A 6,155-nucleotide genomic window follows, 5' to 3' on the forward strand; every position below is an offset into this window, starting at 1 on the left:
AGTACCACATGCGAAGAACAATGCTAAGCCAATATTGATTAAATGGGTTCTACTTCTTTAAGAGTTTGATTTGGAAATTAGAGACAATAAGGGAACTGAAAATCAAATGGCTTATCATTTTTTTAGATTAGAGAAGGAAGCATTAGTAGGCAATGTATAGGGCATGCTTCTCTAAAACATTGCCATGGTATGCTGATTTTGTCAATTATATAGTAGATAATGTTCTTCTTTCGGATTTTACTTTTCAACAAAGAAAGAAATTTCTTAATGATATTAAATATTATGTATGGGATGACCCTTTCTTATTTAAGCAATGTGAAGATCAGGTCTTAAGAATGAGTGTTCCCAAAGAAGAAGTTGAAGATATTCTTCAACATTGTCATTCATCTTATTATTGTGGACATTATGGAGGAGCAAAAATAGCAACTAAAGTGTTACAATCAAGTTTACATTGGCCTACTTTATTTAAAATTGCTTATGAATACGTGTGATAAGTGCTAAAAGACTGATAATCTCTTAAGACATAAGATGCCTCTCACCAACATCTTGGAAGTAGAAATTTTTATGTACAAAAGATTGATTTTATGAGAGCTTTTGTATCTACACATGGCAACTTTTACATCTTATTGGCAATAAACTATGTGTCTAAGTGGGTAGAGGTAGCTGCTTTCCTTTCTAATAATGCCAAGGTGGTGTTGAGATTCCTTTAGAAAAATATGTTTACAAGATTTGACACACAAAGAGTAATTATTAGTGATAAAGGATCCCACCTTTGTAACAAGATGTTTAAAGCTCTATTTGCCAAGTATGGAATGAAGCATAGTATAGCCACTGCATATCAACCCCAAACAAGTGGCCAAGCTAAAATATCAAATTGGGAAATTAAGAGAATTTTGGAGAAAACAGTGAACCTTCAAGGAAGGATTGGCCATTACAACTTGATGATTCCTTGTGGGCATATCAAACTGCATTCAAGACTCCCTTAGGTATGTCTCCATGTTAGTTAATTTATGGTAAATCTTGTCGTCTCCCTATGGAATTAGAGCATTAGGCATATTGGGTAATCAAGAATTTGAACTTGGACACAAAAGCTACTAGTGAGAAAAGATGGCTCCGATTACATGAGCTAGATGAGTTTCAATTCCAAGCTTATGAGAATTTTAAGATTTTCAAGGTGAAAACAAGAGGTAGCATGACTAGAAGATTATGAAGAAGTATTTGGAGCCTAGTCAACAAGTTTTTCTTTTTAATTCTTGACTTAAACTATTTCTTGGTAAATTGAAATCAAGATGGGATGGTCCTTTTGAAGTAACTCAAGTATTTCCACATGGAGCCCTAGAAATCATGGATCCCAAATTAAGGAAACCTTTCAAAGTTAATGGACATAGAGTAAAAGGGTATTTTGGAGGAGTTGTAGGTCGATAATAAGATGTTCTAGTCTTCGCCAAACCAAAGTATGATTGAAGAGTTTTGGAAATAGTTAGTCTAGCTTGACTCTAGTTAGCATCACTTGGGAGGTGACCTAAATTTTTAATTTTCATCTTGCATATTTCATTTAGTTGTCTATTTTCAGTTTTTTTTTTTAGGCTTGATTATGCTTTAGTTTTTCTTTGCTCTATTTTTTTTTTTTTTAGGAATTAGATTCAAGAAAGCTAGATTTATTGCAGCAACATGAAACTCCATGCAATAGTGCATTCAGCTAAGTTGGATTACATGCTATTATATTCGACCATTGGAGTTTTATGGGAGTATCTCTTTCCCCTTTCATGCTTTTATGCTTTATTTGCACATAATGTGATATTTAAGTTTGGGGGAGAGAAAATTTGTGCCAAATTATTTCAAAATTTTTCAAATTTTTTGTTCTAAGCTTAATTTGTCATGTTAGAATCATTATAACATTTCCATTTAGTATTTGCTCATAATCCAATGATAGTAACTTTGATTGACTTTGATTGAATTTTCTCATAAATTCTAGAATCATGAAACACAACTCTAAAGACAAATGACAAAAAATATTCCATGCTTACATAATCAATTGCTAGATTAAAAAAATGCAATTCAATGTTCAAAGCACCAACTCACAAATGAATGCCATATTCAAAAATTCACTAAACCTAAGTTTCATCACATATTTCACACAATATTCCAATCTTTTCCTAAAGCTATATTCATTCTCAATCTTTACCTATCATTGGCTTCATGAAAAACTAATCAAAGAAATTATACTAATGATTCAAGCTACTACATGTTAAGCTAAATTTCAAGGAAAATTCAAAATTTTTTTTCAAATTATAAGCAATTTTCCATACCCCCAAACTTAAACAACACATTGTCATCAATTTGTAAGCATCAAGAAATAATGCACAAAAGAAAGGAGCAAGGAAAATCCCTAACATCATTATGCCAAAACTAGTGCATCCTTTCAAGCTCTTATTCCCTTACAAAACAAAAGAAAATACCTACAACAAGAAGAAACATCAATTTGTATAAAGAAAATCATAACCGAATGATTTATAAGCAAATGAACAAGTATAGACATCATAACTGAATGAACAAAAGAACAAATATATACAAATGAGAAAAACCGAATGTGCAAAAGGAAATAAACATGCAAACACATATGTACACAATCATGCACAAAAAGAAATAACATGAAGAACAAAACTTGAATTGCCTCCCAAGAAGCACTTTATTTAAAGTCAAAAGCTAGACTATTAGAATAAGCTCAACCCTATAGGTTAATAGTGATCACTCTCCATTTAATTCTTAAATCCAACCATTTCAAGACCTCTCTCTTAAACCTCTCAACCAAACTAGGGTCTATTGGTGGATCATGCGGGCAAGCAGAAGCAGTAGTGAATTTCTTAACAAAACTTTCAACCTCACACCTAGAAGGACTAAGGTAAATAGGTTATAATTTTGGAATCTAGTCAACCTATATATCATCAATATTAACCATATCATATCTTCCATGCATCAAATCCACACCATTCCTCCTAGAAGGACTATGACAATCATGGTTAAATTGGAATTTCTCTAAAACCAGTGAATCAATCAAAAAGAATATCTCATTAATATCAGCTGAACCATCATTCTCACAAGCATAATCAAATTGAAACTTTTCAAGGTCTAGTGAATCTAGATTTGAAGGTCTGATCATTCTAAGAAGAGTATCAAAATCAACTATAGGCTCAGTGCTGAAAGGTGGCGTAAATTGAAAAGTAAATATTATCAATATCTTATCATTATCCTCGCTCAAATCCATGCCATCTACTTGATCGACTATAGGGAACTCCTCAAAATGTGAGATAGGGTGCTTTAAGTGAAAAACATTATGAATCACATCACTAAATACCTCTACCCTCAAGTACTCATCAGAATCATGAAGAATGGCAAAGCTTTGAAAACATTAAATCAAACCTCTTGATCCTAAACTCACATGGTTAATTCCTTTTTTTGCACATCAATCAAAACCTTAGTAGTGGCTAAAAAGGTCCTCCCTAAAATAATTAAAATCTTACGATCCACCTTTATATCTAGAACCATAAAATCAAGAAGTAAAATGAATTTCCTTACTCTAACCAAGACATCCTTCACAATCCCTCTGGGGTATTTCAGTTACTTGTCGGCCAACTACAGGGTAACTAAGGTGGGTTTAGCCTTTCTTATGCCTAATCTCTGAAAAATGGACTAAGGCATCAGGTTAATGCTAGCACTTAGGTCACATAAGGCCGGATCAAATAACATGCTACCTATAGTACATGGAATGGTAAAGCTATTAGGATCTTTAAGCTTCATAAGTGGTCCTCTTTAAATCAAAGATGTGCACTCACTAGTTAGTGCAACTATCTTATAATCTTTAAGCCTCCTCTTTTGGGAGATAATTTTCTTCATAAATTTTACATAGGTAGTCATCTACTCAACTGCATCTATAAATGGGATTTTAATGTGCAGCTTTTTTAACACCTTAAGAAATTTAAAGAATTGCTTCTCTTCTTTTTATTTTTTAAAACTCTAAGGGAAGGGAATATAAAGCCTAGGTGGCACAACTCTAAAAGAAGCAAACCTAGATGAACTTAGTAAAGCACTAAAGAATGGTGTCCGTGGTAACTAGGTATAAATAGGTACTATATCCTCGTCTATCTTCTTACCTTTCTCCCCATCATGAACTAGCTTTCCTTTAAGCTTATCATCATCATAACCCTCATTTACCACATTCTAAAAACTTATATGGACCTAGTCACTAGTTAACTACCTCCAATTCCTAGATGTGATTACCTTGTAATGCTTCTTCCTCTCCCTCATAAGGTTGATCTTTGTGTTACTAGGTAAGGTACCCTAGGGTCGAGTACTCAAAAGAGTAACTAGTGACCAATCTAGGCCTCTAAGTTCTTTATGGACTTAAACTGGTCTTAAAATATAATATTCTGAGTCTTGAGCCTTAATAAAAGAACCTAAAAAATCATTGACTGAGGTCTTCTTCTCATGAAGTGACATAGATGGATATGAAGGTATGTAGTGCTATGAAGGTTGCTACTACTGATAAGGTATAGGTTGCTAAAAACCAAAAAGGTCTAGTGTATTAAGGCTATTGTGGTGTCTAAATGGACTAGACTAAAACAGGGTTATTCCTCCAACTTGGGCTATATGTGAAAGCATTAGGGTTATTGGGTTGCCTAAGGTTTTGTCCTACATAATGGATACTTTCTAAGTGGTGACTAGGACATGACTCCTCTAAGTGACCTACCCAATAGACCTTACACATAGCTAAGGAACTATAGGTATGAGTAAACCTATAGTGACTAGAACTCGACTCAAAAGGTGGAACTTTATAGAGTAAAGACTCTATAGATTTGGCTAGGGAATCTACCTTAGCATTAAGCATTGTAAGCTCTTCTAACATGCTGTCTCTCATTAAACCACTAACAATTATTAGTCGCCATATTCTCAATAAGCTTGTAAGCTATGTTAGAAGTTTTACTCATCAAAACACCTCCTGGTGCAGCATCTAAAAGAGTCCTATTATTAGGCCCTAACCCATTACAAAAAATCTAGATCTCTAGCCATTTCGGTAGTCTATGGTGTGAACACTGCCTCATGAGCTCCTTTTAACTCTCTTAGGCCTCATACAAAGTCTTCGATGCTTTAGACAAGGTCTCAAGTCATGTTGGGCAAAAGAAGTGATCCCATTCCTAAGCTTGTTCACCTTTACCGAAAGAAATAATTTGGTCATAAACTTCTATACTAAATCATCCCAAGTGGTGATGAATTTGGCAGCATTGAGACTAACCAACTATTGGCTCTATCTCTAAGGGAAAATGGAAATAACATAAGCTTAATGGCATCCTCATAACACCATTATGTTTAAATGTGTCACAAATCTCTAAAAAATCCCAAAAAAAAAAGCATTCAGATCCACACTCAAATGACCACTAAATTACACCAATTGCTATATTATTTGGATGACTGCAAGTTTACTCTCAAAATTATTGGCTTGTGTAGCTAGCCTTCTAATACTAGGCTGAAAACCATGAAGATTAGGCACAACATACTCCCTAAAGGCTCTACAGTCTTATTTAGCCATGGTGTTGGTTAGATCTATTTGTCTCTCCCTCTTAATCCTCCTAGGGGTAGCCTCAAGATCAAGATCTAAAGAGATCAATTCACAATTCCTAACTAAGTGCATACATGGTACACAAGAGCAATAAACTAAGAGAACAAACTAGAAACAAAAACTTAAATATATATAGCTAAGGAAAAAATTATCAATAAAAGACCCTAGGATATATACACCTAGAATCTAGCCTAAGGTATGTACACTAAAAGGGAACCAATCTATGGAAAAGTAAGGTGAAGATTGATATTAACCTAGGATGCTTAAATCCTAATCCTCGATAATGGTGCCAAAATTTGATACTAGTGAACTGTAAGTATATAAGCTGGACAAGTAGTAAAAGTTACTTTTTGGTCGGAATGTCATCCCATAGAGATTAGGTAGAAATTCTTAAGCTAAGTACTTGTTATCACCTTACTCTTGCTAAAGTTGATTCAATCACTCAAAATCCATGAAAAAGTTACTACAACAAAATTAACTAGTAAAAAAAACTAATATGCAAAAATAACAAAATCATTTAAAATTGAACATATCAAAATTA

At 33.6% G+C, this 6,155-nt stretch overlaps 1 pseudogene; it reads left to right on the forward strand.

Moving 5' to 3' along the window:
- Nucleotides 1-5,073: 5,073 nt before the first annotated feature.
- Nucleotides 5,074-5,200, forward strand: LOC149514356 (small nucleolar RNA R71; annotated as a pseudogene).
- Nucleotides 5,201-6,155: the final 955 nt, after the last annotated feature.

Source organism: Durio zibethinus, chromosome 16 (genome assembly GCF_047325235.1).
Source record: "Durio zibethinus cultivar Kanyao isolate XHJ-2024 chromosome 16, ASM4732523v1, whole genome shotgun sequence".
Classification (NCBI taxonomy): Eukaryota; Viridiplantae; Streptophyta; class Magnoliopsida; order Malvales; family Malvaceae; genus Durio; species Durio zibethinus.